The sequence below is a fragment of the Canis lupus genome, chromosome 14 (assembly GCF_011100685.1).
Source record: "Canis lupus familiaris isolate Mischka breed German Shepherd chromosome 14, alternate assembly UU_Cfam_GSD_1.0, whole genome shotgun sequence".
In the NCBI taxonomy this organism is placed as follows: domain Eukaryota; kingdom Metazoa; phylum Chordata; class Mammalia; order Carnivora; family Canidae; genus Canis; species Canis lupus.
This window is the reverse complement of record NC_049235.1, coordinates 40,493,757-40,511,880: the sequence shown is the minus strand read 5'-3', so window position 1 is coordinate 40,511,880 and position 18,124 is coordinate 40,493,757. Positions and strand designations below refer to the sequence as shown.

General features: G+C 48.0%; 2 long non-coding RNA genes and 1 other non-coding gene across 4 annotated transcripts; 2 read left to right on the top strand and 1 right to left on the bottom strand.

Annotated features, from left to right (window-relative positions):
• The first annotated feature begins 459 nt into the window (after positions 1-459).
• Positions 460-2,299, top strand: LOC119867212. The gene is made up of 2 exons (XR_005369218.1): positions 460-1,612; positions 2,185-2,299. It is a non-coding gene; the product is annotated as an uncharacterized LOC119867212 (long non-coding RNA).
• Positions 2,300-3,743: 1,444 nt separating this feature from the next.
• LOC119867301 lies at positions 3,744-17,375 on the top strand. 2 transcript variants are annotated; one of them, XR_005369615.1, is made up of 3 exons: positions 3,744-4,279; positions 8,099-8,297; positions 17,318-17,375. It is a non-coding gene; the product is annotated as an uncharacterized LOC119867301 (long non-coding RNA). The 2 variants fall into 2 exon arrangements; XR_005369614.1 differs by lacking the exon at positions 17,318-17,375 and adding an exon at positions 10,134-11,136.
• A 380-nt stretch (positions 17,376-17,755) lies between these two features.
• LOC119867699 lies at positions 17,756-17,863 on the bottom strand. The gene has a single exon (XR_005369857.1). It is a non-coding gene; the product is annotated as a U6 spliceosomal RNA (small nuclear RNA).
• Positions 17,864-18,124: the final 261 nt, after the last annotated feature.

The window sequence follows — 18,124 nt, the reverse complement described above, 5'->3', positions numbered from 1 at the left end:
AAGGGGGGGGGTGCTGAATAAGAACAATTTGTTTAGCATTTTTGTATGGGGGGGAAGGACTATTTTAATAGCATCGTTATCACTGTATCATGAAGGTTATTACCGACGACACTGAGAAGAAAGGTAAATTCGCAAAGGGAGTGAAGTCCGCGGGCCCGCGGAGGCCTGGGAAACACCACGAAAGCGGAGAGGGGGTGATAGCAGCCTAAGTGGGGTCCGGCATGGGCTCCCACTGCTTCTCACCTCCCCTCGCAGGGAAGACCCTCTTCCTCCACCGCCCAGGGCCTGCTGTCCCCTCCCCCCGCTGGGAAAACGGGTTTAGGTCCAGCCGGCTCGTCTCCGATTGAAATTCTCTGGACTTCAAAAGCTCGAGGCTCCGCTTCCGCCCGGGCTGGGCCGGGGCGGGGGGTGGGGGGGTGGGGGGGTGGGAACCCCCGGGGAAGAGACGCGGAGATAAGATGCGCGGCTTGTGTTAAATGGAATCGGAAGCCGGGCTTGGGTCACCAGACGCGTTGATCCGCTGGAGCCGCTACGCTTCCCCCCAAAAACCCCCTGGCTCCCGAGAGCAACGGCAGGGGGTGGGGAATGCCTCGGTGGCCTTCGGACCCCGCTTGGGTGCGGTGGTCTGCCGCCCGAGTTATCTGCATCAGACAGATGCGGGGCCTCCCGGCGGCGGGCGCGCGTCCCGCCCGAAAGGAAGGGGCGAAGGCTTCCGAAAGCTGGTTTGGCTGCTTCGGTGCCAGCGAAATTTTGATCAGGAAAAATTATTTTTGCTTCTCACTTCGGTAAAACCCAAGAACAAAGGGAGCTTGCTTTTAAACAATAAGCGTTGCCCAACAGTCGTGGATGTTGATCTTGGGCCCTTGTTCATCACCCAGGCCGTGTCTCCGGCTTGGACATCGGAGTTCCCGCGTGGCTGGGTCTCCGACGCCGGAATCATGGGGATGAGGGGACTTCTGGGGTTGGTCCCTGTCTTGTCCCTTGCAGCTGCCAACGCCCACGTGGAAACCCAAAGCGCAGAAGCACCGCGGAGCGCGCCCCTCCAGCAGCGAGGTCCCCTCTCGATCTCAGACGCCCAGAGGTCCGGATGCCAGAGGATCACACCTAGTCCACTTCCCCCAACCCCTCGCCCACCCCATAGAGGGGGTCCCTGGTGCACTAGCTTGCATGGGGGACCACAGAACAGTTTCTCCTGCAGGGAGAACCTGCAGCTTCTGGAACTCTGGTTTGGACAAGTGCCCCTTCTCTCTGCACCTCCCAGAGAGAAGGGCCAGGAGTCTGGGACAGAAAACTGAATGCTTTCTGCCCACTGCTCCTTAGGTCCTTGGACCCAGCCAGCCCTGCAGCGGCTCTTGCATCTACTCCTGTTAGCCCCAGGTTCCTATAGGTCTTAGGTGGCTTTCCCACCCTGAGCTTCAGACAACTGCCTGAGCAGCCCACATTCTACACTCACGACTTACCCATCCCAGGGCTGGAGGACCCAGGGCAGTCAGTATGGGAGGCCTGAGGACCTCCACAAGCTCAAGGCTTGCTTCTGCCTCAAGCCACCAACTGGAAGGTTTCCTTTTCTCGTGGAGGACCAATTCCCCAACATCCAGCAACCAAAGCCCAGGTATACCTCTCCTCTCACCCTGGCAGAGATAGTATGAGTTTTTCCTTCACCATTACTATCCTGAAATTTCCTTTCATTACAAGCCCATTTCTCGTTTAATCTACCCAACATTCCTTTATAAGTCCTCGACGTGCCTTAGTGCCTTTTCTCCCACAGTGATAAGGTAACCAGTGGTCTTGACTCAAATGGGCCTGGCTGAGTGCAAAACACTAGACCGGCCAGTCCCTCCCTGGCCTTCAGGGATGCCTCAACACCCAACAGTGCCTTAACTCTCTATAAAGCAATCCTTCACAAGCCTCCTGCCCCTTCTGGGATCTAGGTAGGACCAGGGGCCCCTCAGAGAGGTTGCCCACTTGTCTTCAGAACCGAAAGGCTCAGAGCCCAAATTTCTGGACTGCTCTCACTCTGCCTCATCCATGATTTCCCAAGAGGGCAAAGAGAAACCCTATCTGGAAATCTGGGGACCCCACATGATCAGAGTAATCACTGTTCTAAGCATTTCAGCTACATTAGCTTTTTCCACCTTCACAACAATCCTGAAGAATATAATATAAATCATCCCTCTTTTGCAGCTGAGTGATCTGAAATGCAGAGAGAAGGCCCACATATAACTGACAGTCAAGACTGAACTCCTATCCCTCTGGCCTCAAGTCCACACTCACAACAACTGGAGCTACTAGAAAATGCCAAGCATTGCATTCTGAGTCTTTCTTTCCAAGAACTCCACTTGTGGTTTTTGCCAAGGCCTTTTCTCCTCCTCCTCACTCCCTAAGAATTCATTGGGATTGGAAGAAGTGGGGGTAGGGGGCCCAACTAACATCTGGCCATTCATTCTGAGCATGAAGAAGAGTAAAGATAAAAAAAGTTCATTTGGAAATGTATCCTGGGGAAGGCCTCCAGGTCTTGCCCTCTTTTTAAGACAGGGATCAGAGGCTGCGTGGGGACTGTGTATGCACTCACAGGGAGGCTGCAGCCATCCTTAGGACAGTTGGGGTAGGAGAGCCTAAGTGTCCTGCCCTGAGCACAGGGGAAGAGTTTTCAGGTGTGAGTTCCAAAATACCAGGAAGATAACTTCAGCAAGTGATTCTGGAGACCCTAAGAGACAAAGTCCAGTCCCTCTGTGATCATAAAAATCCACTGAGGCCCTGAGCATCCATCTGGAAAGGGGGCAAAACTCACTAGAGTTATACTTGCCCACTTGAACCTCTTGGGAGTCATGACCCCTTCACATATCTGGCAAATCTCTGCCCCGGAAAAGTACATAGAGGCATTGAAGTTAGCTGTCCACTTCTGAGATTCCTCTCCCCACAATAGCCCCATGCCAACCAACAAAGCCCAGACACAATTGCCAGATCCTTTTGATAGGGGGTATTGCTTTACCAAGGTGTTTTCTCTGACAAGGCAGCTGCCTCTCTCAAACTGTCCTCCAGGATTGATTGACCCAAGGAACAAAACCTGAGGGTATGGCCAGGACTCCCCACCCTGCATCTTGACCTGAGCATATTCTTCAGGCTCTGCACTTGCCTCCATGGTGCATGGAGGCCCTGGAGGTGTATGTTGGGAGAGAGAATGGCCAGGCTGGGGCTTCTGTAAAAGACACAACTTGGTTTGGCCTAAGGGTAAGGGGGAAATGCAATGCAGGGAAGTGGCCAGTTATTATCAGGGAGTCCTGTACACCATGGGTTGGTTCCTTTACTCATGGAGAGGGACAGGGAGGAAGACAGTTTTCACTTTTTTGTGTTTGTAAATAGATTTTGTTCAGACACAAACCCTTTCCAAGCCCTGGACTGGCCAAAGGCCAGATGAGCCTGAGAGCCCTGCCCTTTCCCCAGCAGTGCCCTCTCCACTCTCATCCTTGTTCAGGAAGAGGGAAGTGGCCTACTGTGGCCTGGTCAGGGTGGTCCAACCGGGGGATGCGCAGACCCTTATCTGGGTGGAATCATTTTACCCCATGGGATCGCTCTTCTACGACTCCACTAACCCTAAATGGCCCTAAATGCTTCTTCCCGGGTGCGGGTTTTCTTCTGGGAGTCTTTCTGCGAGCTCACTGACCCTACGTCTGTCTCTCTTGGTTCCCTGGCCAAGGAGCAGACCCACCTCCTTCCTCTCTCTCCACTCGGCGAAGCCGGGCCAGGAGACGCGGTGGCGCCGGCCTGCAAACGGAGTCGGTGTCCCGCGGTGGGGGCAGGAGAACCGCCCCAAGGCGAGGAAGTCCAACCGGTTGGGCGGGCTAAGCCTCGCCCTCCCGCGAAATGGAAAAACCCTCGTGGTGAGGAGTTCTGGGGCCTGATTTTTATAGAGCCCTCTCCTGACCCGGACTAGTTCCATTCCTCCTACTGAGCTTCGCAGAGAGCCCCGAGGGGGTACAGTTCCTCGCGTCGTGCAGCGGGAAACCGACTCTTAGAAAGGTTGCGGAACGTGCCTAGGGTCCCGCCGGGAGTGGCCCGGCTAGGATTTGAACCCGAGTCGTCCAGCCTGCAAAAGCCCGGTGCTCTCTGACGTTAGCGCTGCGCGCCCAGGGCCGAGACGGCGTCCCCTAACAGCGCCGACAACCGGGGTGCCTTGGGTGTGACTGGAACCCGCGGCCAGGGGCCACCCTTCCCAGGTTTGGCGGGCGCTGCCCCTGCGGCGGCCGAGGGTCGGCGGGAGCGGCGCGGGGCTGTTACCGTAAGTCTCAGAGGAGCGGGGCACGGGGAAAGGTGGCTGAGAACTGGAAGGGCCGGAGGGCGCCGCGACGTGGAGGGACTGCGTTCCCGGCTCGGAGGCCTGGCCTGGAGGGAGGGAGGGAGGCTCGCCCGCCCCAGTGAGCTTCGCACGGTGGGGTACCAGCTAGGAGGAGCCCGCTGTAGTGAAGGGAGAGCAGGAGGGATGTGGGCTCAGAGGACACGGTGTCCCCCGCCCGGGACTGGGGCGCGCTCCCAGGCTGGCTCCGGACGAGTCTCCGTCCCTTCCGTCCCCCGCAGGGCCCTGCCAGGTGCGGCCTGGAGCCGCCAGAGAGGCCCTTTCCGGCCTTGAAGCCGGTCGGCCTTCCAGTCCAGTCCCCGCGGCCCTTCCTGCGCCCTCCTCCCCTCCCTCCCCTTGCTGCGACGGGGACAAAGCGTAGCTCCCGAATTGCTGTCTCGGTGCGCCCCCCACTGCCGACCGCCAGAGGCGGAAGCTGCGGTGCGTCCAGCATCCGCGCTGGCTCGGATCCCGCGGCCCCGCCCGAAGCCTCCGTTCCCCTCCCCCAGGGCAGCCTACCTGCGTAGGGAGGGAGCCCCACCCCGCCCTCAAGCCCCCCTTCCGAGCTGGACCCCGGGAAGGGGGGTGGCGGTTCGCGGCCGAGGCCTAGGCTTCTAGGGGCCGGTCACCAACCATGCGGGGGTGAGGGGCTGGAGGGAGCTAGGGGCTCTCCTAATACGCTACCTTCCTCCTTTGAGAGGGGGCTTGAAACCCCGACCCCAACCTCTTAAGGCTTATAGAAGACGAGTCTTGTGTGTGTGTGTGTGGGGGGGGGGGGGGTTAGGGATGCCCGCGATCAGCCAGGATGATCAATCACGCCCCCAACACATGCGTGGACCCTATTCGTCGTGGGCACGAAGCCCAGGCATTGGGGAGCCTCTTAGACAACCTTGTCTCCACAGTCCTCAAACGCTTTTACTTTGAGCCTCACTTAGTTTTGAGGCCCACTTTATGAACAACATAGCAACGTTCCCCATTCCCTTTGGCAGGGTTTGTTGAAGTGTAGTCCCTGTACCGTCTGGGAACTTGTAAGAAATGTAAATTTGCAGGTCCCACTGCAGTATTAATGAATTAGCAACTCTGGAGAGGGAACCAGCAGTCTGTTTTCACAAGCCCTCCGAGTGATTTTTGGTGTACACTCCAGTTTAAGAACTGCTGCCTTTTGGATTCCATCAGCCTAGTTTCTAAGTTCCCATGATTTTCCACTGTGCCTGGAATATTTGTTTGCCTCAGTATAGAACTTTATGCCTCTGTTTATTCACTCTTGTTCTTTCCATCTTACTGCCTCCATGTATCTCTTTGTGCATTAACTCATTACCTAATGATGTCATTATCACCTAATGATGTCATTATCTAATTTAGCTCCTCACTCATATTCTCATTTATCCACTGCCTAAGTCCATGGCTCCCCTGGTTGCAGATCAGAAACTGCTTTGTAACTGCAGGAGTTGGAACAGAGTGGAAAACCTGCCCTACTCAGAGATTTCTCTCACAAAAGGGAGTCAGAGGCCAAGTTGTGATTGGTTCACTGGCTACAGAGGGGAAAAAAGCAACCCTTCCATGTTTGGGTATGCATCCTGATAGAGAACAAATGGAATGGAAAGAAGGGCCTTGGGAGTAACTGGGGACAAGGAAATTGAGGCACAGAAATAGACTTTCTTGGGGTGTCCCTCAAAGACTATGGGCAGGGACCCAAAGGACCCAGCACCAGCTCGAGATACACAAGTATCTTTATTGTGGATATCTCAAGATGGTGATTGAGCCATTTGTTGGTGGCTGGTTAAAAGCAAGCTGCTTTAGTAGGAGCCAAAAAAGCCTGAGCCTTGTAGCTATTGATATAGATGTGTTTTCATTCAGTCAGACTTTCCTAGTATCAGACATATTCTGGGATGCTATTTAATAGGCTAAATGTATAGCTAATATTATAAAGTAAGGGGATCCCTGGGTGGCGCAGTGGTTTAGCACCTGCCTTTGGCCCAGGGCGTGATCCTGGAGACCCGGGATCGAATCCCATGTCGGGCTCCTGGTACATGGAGCCTGCATCTCCCTCTGCCTGTGTCTCTGCCTCTCTCTCTCTCTCTGTGTGACTATCATAAATAAATAAAAATTAAAAAAAAAATAAAGTAGGCAGTGCGAGGCCACGGTGCTACCAAAAATACCCAATAAAGGTAGCTATCAAGATCTTCTGTGTATAGAGTGCTATTTAAATGTTTTACATGCATTATATCACTTAATCCCTACAGCTCTGTAAAGTAAGATGGAGAAACTAAGTCAAAGATGGGTTAAATGCTACTCAAGATCACATAGCCTGCTAGTGGCAGAGGTAATATTTGAATCCCAGTAGTGTGAAGCCATAGGCCAGGCTCCTATTCTACTTAATAAGAATTTCACCAGGCATTACTACCAGTAGTATTAAAAATAATTAACAGTTGGTCTTTTCCCACAGGTAACATTTTCAGTCACTGCTTCCATTTGATAAAATAGTTCCGTGTAATAGGAAGAATAACTATTAATATAATCCCCATTTTATGGATAGGAAACCAGGACCCAGAGGGGTTAAGTGCCTCTGCCCAGATCACCCAGCTAATGAATTGCAAAGCAAGGAGCACTGTTACTCCTTTTGACATCTTTGTCTTTGTTTCTCATTTTTCTTTCATCTCACTTTAGACACATATTCATGTATCATCATATTAATCCTTGACATGTCTCCATTAGCTTAGGATGCTCCAAAGGACTTCTCCATCCAGCATTTGGTTTGCTCCTCCTACCATCCCTAAGGAGGTGGCAGAGGTCAGAGTTGTTCTTTCCAGTTTCTAGTGGAGGAAGCCAGGATTTGGAGAGTTCAGAGGACTTGACCAAGGTCACAGAGCCACAGTAAGGATCAAAGCCTCAGACTTCTCACAGGCAAGAGTGGACTTTGAGAGAATCCTGCAGAATGAATGAATGAATCATTCTTACTCCCTGGCCCATCCTTAAAGCCTGGCAGTACCGACAAAGGAAATAATTTATAAGTATTCAAAACATACTGTGCTATTAATGCAACTTCTTATTATAATGGACTTACAGTTGTTTCATAACTTCTATTATTGGCAATATGTCAACTTTGGAATGTTTTCATAATTATTCTAGAGTCAGCCTTTCTGTTCTTGGAAAGAATTAGAAGAGGAAAGAAAGGTCACTGTTTTAAAAATAGGCATGAAAATAAATAAATAAATAAATAAATAAATAAATAAATAAATAAATAAAAATAGGCATGGAAAGGGCCAAAGGAACCCAGATCCAGGATGTAACTCTGCCCTGGTCTTCGGCCCTGAGGAAGGGGTCTGTACTTTCACAAGTGTCAATAGTCAGGCCATGATTTTCATCTTAAATATGGCCTGTCAGCACCTGAAGAGTCAGATTACCTCCAAAAATGGACCAGTTTTCTTTCTATTCCTTTCTTCCATCACAACTCCCATTTTTCTCCCCAATATACACAGTGGAAAATGGAGAAGTTCATGTGCTCATGCTCTAAGGTAAGAGCATGATAGGTACACTTTCTTTCTTATGTCTCACAACAATCCTCAGAGGGGAGCATAGGGCTCCCCACTTCATAGGTGAAGAAACTGAGGCATAAGGAGGTTAAGCAACTGATCTGAGGTTACACAGGTAAGTGAATGAGAGCCAAAGGAAAACCCAGGCTTGTAAATATACAGCTTACCTTCCAATAGCTATGAATCCACTTTTCCCTATGGATGCAAATTCTGATATCTTCTGATCCAGCAGAAAGGAGCAGCAAGGAGCTGGTCTGCTGTGCAGTGAGGCCTGGATTTTGAGTCCAGGATGGAGAGAAACAGATCCCAGGGATTTTTGGGAAGATAGAGGACAATCTGCAGCTGCTATGAGAACAGAATTGGTGGTGGAAGAGTGCTCTCAAATTTGCCCAGCCAAGATTTCTTATACTTCAAAGACAAATGGTGACAAGGTAAGAGCATGCACTTGGAAGCCAGACAGACATGAGCTTGGACCCCCACTCTGGTACTTACTAGCCAGTGACCTTGAGCAGACCAAAGCTGCAAGATATCCGATCTAAGATACAGCTGCCTGCCTCTCAGCGCTGTTCTGAAGATTTGATGAGATGTGAAATGGAAAAGGCCTAGCACATGGAGCACTTGGGTGGCTCAGCTGGTTAAGTGTCTGCCTTTGGCTCAGGTCATGATCTCAGGGTCCTAGGATGGAGCCCCACATTGGGCTCCATGCTCAGCAGGGAATCTGCTTCTCCCTCTCTCTCTTTCTCTCTTTCTGTCAAGTAAATAAATAAAATCTTAATCTTAAAAAAAAAAAAAAAAAAAAAAGGAAAAGCCTAGAACAGTTCCTGGCCTATGATGAGTACTCAGTGAATGCAAATTCCCTCTTGTCCCACTGTGGCAGTGCCTCTACCTCACCTACTATGTCTGTGATTTTCCTTTCTCAATAGTGTACCCTTGGTCAGTGAGAATCAGCAGTGAATGTAACATGCAGGGGAATGGTGCCCAGAGAACCAATAATACGTTTGTGCCCCTCTCCCTACACTCTCATCAACATTTTACCAGTTACATTTCCCAGGAATAAATAACCACAGTGCATCCGTGCATTTGTTGGAGTTCAACAAATATGCAGATGGTAGGTGCATAATGAGGTAAAGAATTATCTGGCTGGCATATTTGTAGCACCATCATAGATGGCATCCAGGATCCTGCGTCCTTTCTGTAACTCCATCCACAGAGATCTAAGGTAATGAGAAGAAAATCAAAACATGCCTCATGTGCTAATAGAATTTTTCCTTTATGGTAGTTTTTTTTTTATTTTTTAAAAATTTATTTATTCATGAGAGACAGAGAGAGGCAGAGAGGGAGAGAGAGAGAGAGAGGCAGAAACAGAAGCAGAAGGAGAAGCAGGCTCCATGCAGGGTACCTGACGTGGGACCCGATCCTGGGTCTCCAGGATCACGCCCTGGGCTGAAGGCAGTGCTAAACCACTGAGCCACCCGGGCTGCCCCTTTATGGTAGTTTAAAGGTATAGCCAGATGATCCATAAATCATAACAAATGTAGGGGCAGTTTAGTATAAGAGTTAAATGTACAGACTCAAGTTAGATTGTTTGAGTTCTAATTCCAACTCTGCCACTCACTATGCTGTGTGATGTTGGACAAGTTAGTCAACTTCTGAGAGAGAGCCTCTGTTGCCTCATCTGTAAAATGGGGCCATAGGACAACAAAATGAGTTAGTACATATAAAGCACTTAAAAGAGTACCTAGCATATACTAAGCTCAATAAATGTTAACTATTATTACTGTGGTGTGTTACTTCCCTGAATGTGAGCCTCAGAGAGTTCTCTGAGTTTGTGGAATGAAGGGAAGATAAGTGAAGCAAGAATCCTCTGCAACCAGTAGGTTGCAACCTGTATTTAGGGTTTCAGTACTGGCTCCACCGCTAGTGGGCTTGGACGAGCTACTCAACCTTCAGGAACTCCTGTTTACTCCCGTGTAAAATGAATGTGAGTAAGCTGCCTCACCTTCTTCACATAGTTATGGCCCCAAATGGAGCCCTATTGTTATTTTAGCTTTTAACCTTTGAACACATAAAGGTTTTCTTCTGCTCATTAAGTAGTACACCCTCTGGGAGGAGCCACTTGGTAAGCCAACACCTGCTCAGTCCTTAGTGACACATCAGCACTTTACCAGTATTGTAGGAAATGGTGAAAGGGAGGCTGGAGACAGGATTGAGGAAATGAGGAGAGCAGGAGATGAGAAGACTTCCACGATTTCTCATTTCCTTCACAGGCTTAACCGAGGAGCATACTGCCCAGTGCCTTACAGTAATGTCACTGGCTTAATGCCACAAATATTGTAAATTGCCAAATGAGAATGATTCCCGCCCGTCTCTTTTATATTTTGAGGAAAGAGAGAATGTTTTGGTGATGTGGGACTTTCTTCAGTATCTATGGGTTGTGAATAGTATAAGCAATGAGAGGAAGACACCATGTTGGGCAGTTTTTCACGGAACTTTGGGAGATGGAAAGAATACATTACAAGGATTTCTCCTTTCTCCAGAAGGCTGACTTAAAGGTATAGCAAATTTGGAAAGCAAAATTACCTGAATCCTCACTAGCTTCTACTCCCTGCTTCTTGTCTCTGTGCCCAGCAGAAGATTCTGAGGTTATTAATCTTCCTGGCGAAGGTCCCAGAAACCCCCAAAGAACATTTTGGTTTGACTAAATTGAAATAATATTTACTGCCATCCTACTATGTGCCCTACACTGTGCTAGTCACTTGGTAACAGAGTTACTGCAACAGAAACAGCTGCCTCCCCTTCTTTCATGACGAAAGAGCATCCAAACTTCAGTTGTCCACATGGCTTTCAAGTCTAAAGTCTGCCTTTCCTGCAACTAGGAGTAGGCTTAGGACTAAATTCAGCAGACCAAATATCAGCAGAAATGTCATATAGCCGCTTCCAGGCACCTTCCTTATGAAACAGAAATATGTAAGCCCTTTGCACAGTCTCCTTTATCGTTCCTCTGTCCGGCTGCCCGCGGCTTGTGTCCTGACATCCTAGACCTAGGTATGGCACACAACAAAGTGGAAGAAGCCTGGCTCTCTGACATCATGGAGCACCACACAAAAAAGACCAAAGGCCTACAAGAGAACGGGAATCATAGGAGTCACGTTTTCTGAATTAAAAAGATCAATAAAGAGGGGTGCCTGGGTTGGTTAAGCATTGGCCTTCAGCTCAGGTCCTGATTTCAGGGTCCTGGATTGAGCCCCACATGGGGGCTCCCTGCTCCACAAGGAACCTGTTTCTCCCTCTCCCCAACCTCCCTGCTCATGCACTCTCTCTGGCTCTCTCTCTCTCTCTCTCAAGTACATAAATAAATAATCTTTAAAAAGATGGAGAGGGAAAAAAAGAGAAAGGCCTATAAAAAAAAAGTAGATTTCCCAAGTTGTTCTAGGTGGTGATACAGTGGTGTGTGTGTGTGTGTGTGTGTGTGTGTGTGTGGTATTTTCCACTGACAAGTTATATAACATCTTTGTAGAACCTCAGTCAATATTAAACGTTTTTTCTGGGCAGGCAGTGAACCAAGGAAAAAGTTGCTAAAGCATAACCAACGAACTAATTATGTTTTATGTATACATTATGCCACTTAAAATTTTGGGGGGCACCTGGGTGGCTCAATTCCTTAAGCATCTGCCTTCGGCTGAGGTCATGATCTTAAGGTCCTGGGATGGAGCCCTCCATCAGGCTCCCTGCTCCACTGGGAACCTGCTTCTCCCTTTCCTCCTGCCCCTCCCACCTGCTTGTCCTTGCTCTCTCTCTCAAAGAAATAAATAAAAAATATTTTTTAAAAATTATTTTACCTGCACAGTAATAATATCTAAGTGAGATATTGTTGAAAGGTTATGAAGAAGGCAAATGAGAAGTTTCTCTAGAGATAGAATGAAAATGAGCAAGCCTTTCTCTGAAGACCAATTCAGAAAAACAGCCAACTCTTTCTGTTTTTATTCTGTTCTCAATTTGCTGTGAGACTTTAAATGAGCCATTAAACAACTTGGACCTTATTAAAATGGGGTGGTAATTTCATATAGAGTAGGTATTGTTAAGCCTTCTTGTTTTTAAATCCAAACTGAGTCTCTCTCTCTCTCTCTCTCTCTCTCTCACACACACACACACACACACACACACACACACACAAAATGTTGCTTTGGTAAGCTGTTCATTTACTGCTAGGGGGGTAAGAGGATATGCCTGAAGAGCTAATGCAGTTATGGATAGATATTCCATATGCTAACTTAACATAAATGCTTCAAACTTTTATTTCCTTGATGGAGAAACATCAGGATCTCTGGCCTATTTTACATGCTTTAGCCTTGGGTGGGAAATGCCCCTAAGTAAAATAAGAAGCCATTTCAGAAGTATTTCTCCTTTCCCACACCACTTATTATCTCTAACAACTCATTTTCCATCCACTGTGTTTCCTTGTACTGGTTTTACGATAGGGAGTCTCCAGCACTGTGAACCCTCTGCAAGTCTAGCCAGTTCTTTCTGGCTCCCTGCTGAAAAATGGAGGACAAAACTCAGAATTATGACAAGGCTGGCCATATGATATGGCCATTACTTTTCTGGTTTCCATCTACCCTGCAGGTGGTAGGTTTGAAGGTTTGGGGAAATTCCCTGATGACTAGGTACACCAATTTCCCGTGGGGTCACATGAGCATGTTCAAATATAATTGCCATAGTACTGGCCAGGTCTATTTTCAGGCTGTGCATAAGGATGAAGAACAGCTGCCCATGGGTCTCTAAAGTCTCTTATATAAGAACCTAGTACCTGAGAGCTGAAACTAAGACACATGCCAGGCCTTATGGATTCTCTCCATTCTATAAGTGTAGTTGGAGGCAAGGGAAGTTTGGCTGGTCTGACCAATGACTACTAGGTCAAAAGCTCTAGTCTAGGTCAGAGTCATGTGCAACATCTTTGGCCAATGGCTGTGCTGTCTTGAGGCCCCAGGCAGCCAAGAAAAGTGGTCCGGAAAGCCGGCTCTAAACCTGCCCCTGGGGGCAGCCCGGGTGGCTCAGCGGTTTGGCGCAGCCCTCAGCCCAGGGCGTGATCCTGGAGACCTAGGATCCAGTCCCATGTCGGGCTCCCTGCATGGAGCCTGCTTCCCTCTGCCTGTGTCTCTGCCAGTCTCTCTCTCTCTTTCTCTCATGAATGAATAAATAAAATTTAAAAAAACAAAACAAACAAACAAAAAAACCTGCCCCTGCCATTGCCTGTCTGGGTGACCTTGCACTAGTCACTTGACTCTTCTGTGAATAGATTACGGATCCCAAGTCTGCTACCCAGTGGGAGACCTTAGCCAATTCACAGCTTTGGGTATCAGAGGAAGCCAAAAGGATTTGTTTTCTGGCATGCCCCCATTATGGCATTCTGTGACTCCAGCTGGGACACAAACTAAAGCCTCTAGTTTTGTTTTGGTTTTTGTTTGTTTGTTTGGTTGGTTGGTTGGTTGGTTGGTTTTGTTTTGTTTTGTTTTGTTTTGTTTTTGTTTTGCATGTTGGCAGCTGATTTGAATTGTTTTAAAATTCGGGATTGGCCAACAGCTCTAGGCCAGAAATGGTCTATTAGGCCAATTGCCGAGTCTTCTGCAGTCCACTGACCCAAGGAAGAGTTTGACTAGGTGGGGACCTGGGAGGGGGGAATATCCCATACGTGAAGAACACAGATAACTCTGGCCAACGGTGGGCTGGCTGGTCTGAGCCCCAAAGCTCTACCGCTCCTACCCCAGCCCACCCTAAACGGCAGAGGTCAGCCTGGGTCTAGTTTCCTTTTGCCACCGGTGGGACTTACTCTCCACTGAAAGGTGGGCAGGCAGGAAAGGAGTGCGTTGCCGGCAGGGACCGAGCCCGCGGCGCTCAGGCTTCGGCTGTGGGTCCCCTGCTCCCTGGGTGCCCCAAACCCGAGAGGCGCGGGGATGCGCGTCGGAACCCCGGCTGCGGGCAGGTGCGCGGCGGCGCGGGGCCAGCGAACCCGGCGGCTCCGGGCGCCCCGGCAGCGCTCACGGACCAACCCCCGGGCGCGCGGCCGCGGCTGCGGGGCGGCGGGCGGGGCTCTCAGTCGCGGGGGGGCGGCGGCGGGGCCCGGAGCCTGCGCCGAGGCCGGGGAGGGCCCCGAAACCAACCCGACGGACTTGTGGGGAGGAAATTCGATCCTCGGGCCCTTTGCTGCCTGAGCTTAAAAATGGATTCTCCATCTGCTGCGAAAGCCTCGGGCTCCGAGCGGCTGCATCCTGGCCCCTGGGAGTCGTGGGGAGCCCTGCAGGCACCCCGACCCGCGGAGTGCTCACCTGCCCCTTGCTCGGACACACGCTGGCGCTCCCTGACGCTCGTGTGCGCTTCGAAGGCCGCTCATCTATTTTCAGCCAAGCCCAAAGGGGAGATGATGCTCTGTCAAGTTCAAATAAAGAAACCTGGAATCCCCGGGTGGCTTGGCGGTTTAGCGCCGCCTTCAGCCCAGAGTGTGATCCTGGGGACCCGGGATCGAGTCCCACGTCGGGATCCCTGCACAGAGCCTGCTTCTCCCTCTGCCTGGGTCTCTGCTCCTCTCTCTGTGTGTCTCTCATGAATAAATAAGTAAAATATTAAAAACACACAAATAAAGAAACCTATTTTCTTTTTTTAAGATTTTATTTATTTATGAGAGACACAGAGGGGGTTGCAGAGACCCAGGCAGAGGGAGAAGCAGGCTCCACGCAGGGAGCCCGACGTGGGACTCGATCCCGGGTCTCCAGGATCATGCCCTGGGCTGAAGGCGGCGCTAAACCGCTAAGCCCCCCGGGCTGCCCAAGAAACCTATTTTCTATATAATTCAGTTTGTCCAGAAGAACTTTGAAGACGGATGACAACATTCAAGGACACTGTTAGCCTCACTCTATTGGTGAAACGTAAACAACAACAACCAACCAGATAAAACCTCTTTGGAACAATTTTGACATTTATGAATTTAGTTATTATTTCGTTTGTCCCCACAATCTCACTTTTTGAAGATTTTCCTACACAATGCTTTCAAAAAGATTTACAATGCCATTTTAGTGATAATGAAAAAGTGGAACCTGACTATTCATCAATAGAGAAATAAATTGGCTGAATATATAATGAGTACACATATCAAGAAATACTGTATGTAAAAGACAAGCTCACAGGCAAACAGATCTAAGCTTACATTAAATGAAAAAGAAAGTGGATTATAAAAGACAGTAGATATGGTAGGACTCCATATTCGTTAAAATGCAGAAACAAATTGTGAGTAAATGTCTACAACTCACTCGGATAGGATTAGTGACTTATTTCATGGATGATTATACAGGAAATATATGTATATTTTACATGTACATACATCTGGAGAAATGTCTACCTAACTGTTACATTGTTTATCTTTGGGGTGATCCTGAGAGGAGGGAATGTGGAGCATTAACTTCCTACACTATATATTTCTTCAAAGTTTGATTTCTTTTAAAATAAGCATGCATTAATTTTGTATTTCCCACACACCAAAAACAATAAAGATTTTTAAAAAAATCATACCCCTTTCCATCCCAAGACCACCAGATGGTTATCACTTGTCCACTCTTCTCTGATCTTTCCATTACTATGTTAACTTTCCCTTCAAATTCTTCTCATCCCTGTACAGTATCCACTTACAAATTGCCTATTTAATGTGTGCAAATAGTTTTTTTAGATCCTTTAAACCCAAAGAATGAAAGAAGTGAGAATATTCCTTCCACTTTATCTATTCACACTATTCAAACAGAAAGATTAGGTGCAGTCTTGGGGGGGAGGGGGACTTGAAAGCATTGCAATTTTTAATTCATTACTTCTCAAGTTTTGTGTGGATGTGGCACATATTCTCTCTCAATGCAGCCAACCAGGAGAGATCTTTAAAACACGGTTTTTGTTTCTTTTTAATCCAGGAAGGCAGAAAGGCATTACACTCTGAAGGAAATACCACTGAAAAGTTGAACAGGATTTTCAGGGACGGGAACTGGAGTGGGAAAGGCACTCTTGGCTGAAGGAGGGTCACTGTGAAAGAGGCTAGGAAGGGGAATGTGACCTGCACTATGGGCTGGGATTCTGGGATTGTTTAAGCTAGCCTGAACGTCGTCTCAGAAACATGAGCTCAATTCATACTATGGGAAATAAGCATGGCCACACTTCAAACATGCAGAAATGAAGGGCTCGTCTGGCATTTTAAAATATTTATATAGAAAAATGGCACCCAGCAGCAATAAACTGAGTTGGGTTCACTCTCACCTAAGTGTCCGATAGGGTTTTTTTTTTTTTTGATAGGGTTCTTTATTACACATAAAACTACATCGTGGGCAGCCCCAGTGGCTCAAGCAGTTTAGTATTGCCTTCAGCCCAGGGTGTGATCCTGGAGACTCGGGATTGAGTCCCACATGAGGTTCCCTGTGTGGAACCTGCTTTTCCCTCTGCCTGTGTCTCTGCCTCTTTCTCTGTCTCTGTGTCTCTCATAAATAAATAAAATCTTTTTTAAAAAATCATATTTCCTCAGGCAAAGCCTCAGAATATTCCAGGATCATACATATAACTCAGTTTTTGCTCAGACCCTTGATGTCACTCTCCTCCTTTTCATATGCATTAGTAGCATCACTGTAAAATGCAAGTGTTCTGGAACAAAATACCTGGGTTCCGATCCTGATTGCCATGTATTAGCTTATGATTTTGGTCAAGTTATTTAAACTCTTCTGTGCTTCAGTTTATGACCTCTGAAATGGAGATAACACTACGTATTTTATAAGATGTTATGCAATTTATTTTTTAAATTTTATTTATTTATTCATGAGAGAGGCAGAGACACAGGCAGAGGGAGAAGCAGGCTCCTTGCAGGGAGCTCGATGTGGCACTCGATCCCTGAACTGGGATCACGACCTGAGCCGAAGGCAGACACTCAACCACTGAGCCACCCAGGTGTCCCAGATTTATTTATTTGAGAGAGTGTGTGTATGAGCAGGGGAGGGGCAGAGGGAGAAGGAGAATCTCAAGCAGACTCCCCACTGAGCAGGAAGCCCCGCTCCACTGGATCTCAGAACTCTGAGATCAAAACCTAGGAGCCAAAACCAGAGTCCAACTCTCAACCAACTGAGCCACCCAGGTGCTCCTATTTATTTATTTTTATTTTAAGTAGGCTCCATGCCCAACATGGAGCTTGAACTCAGGACCCTGAGATCAAGAGCTGCATATTCTCCTGACTGAGCCAGCCAGGGGCCCCAAGAATATAAAGCTTTTTAGAATATTGAAAGTTCAATAACAGTCACCATTACCACTTACTCTCTTACAACCCCCCAAAAACTTTATTCTTGCCCCATTCTCCCCTCAAGATACTGTCATTTCTGCATTCTCCAATTGTCTCAGTTCTATCCCTTGTTTCCTGGAGATTCTTTTTTTTTTTTTTTAGATTTTATTTATTTATTCATGAGAGACACACAGAGAGAGGCAGCGACACAAGCGGAGAGAGGAGAAGCAGGCTCCATGAAGGTGCCTGATGCGGGACTCGATCCCAGAACTCCAGGATCACGTCCTGAACCGAAGGCAGATACTCAACCGCTGAGCCATCCAGGAGTCCCTTTCCTGAAGATTCTAACAGTAGCTCCTCCCCTGCTGTTTGCCTTCTCTCTCCCATCTAATGGGTTGCAAATGACTGTACCATAGTCTCAAGAATACCTAACGGAAAACCTGGAGTCTGTTCTTCTTCTGTGATAGTTTCTGAGTTTTTAAAACAACCATATTCACATATATTTTATATATCATAAAACTCACTTATTTGGGGTATACAACCCAACGATTTTCAGTTATTTACAAAGTGGTGTGATCATGAAAATAAATCATTTTTTTAAAAAATATGGAACACTTTATGAATTTGCATGTCATCCTTCAGCAGGAGCCAATGCTAACCTTCTCCATATCATTCCAATTTCAATATATGTGCTGCTGAAGCAAGCACAGAATAAATCAGTCTAAGATCATTTTCATCCCCCCCTCCCTACCATTGGACCCCTTTTGCCCTTTTACAGCTCATCTTTCCTACCTCCAGCTTCTGGCAACCACTAATCTACTTTCTGTTGTTATAAATTCGCCTTTTCTGGTCATTTTAGATACATAGAATCATACAATAGGTGGTCTCTTCTGTCTAACTTCTTTCACTTGGCATAATTTTTGAGATTTATCCATGATATAGCATATGTTAGTAGTTCAATACTCTCCG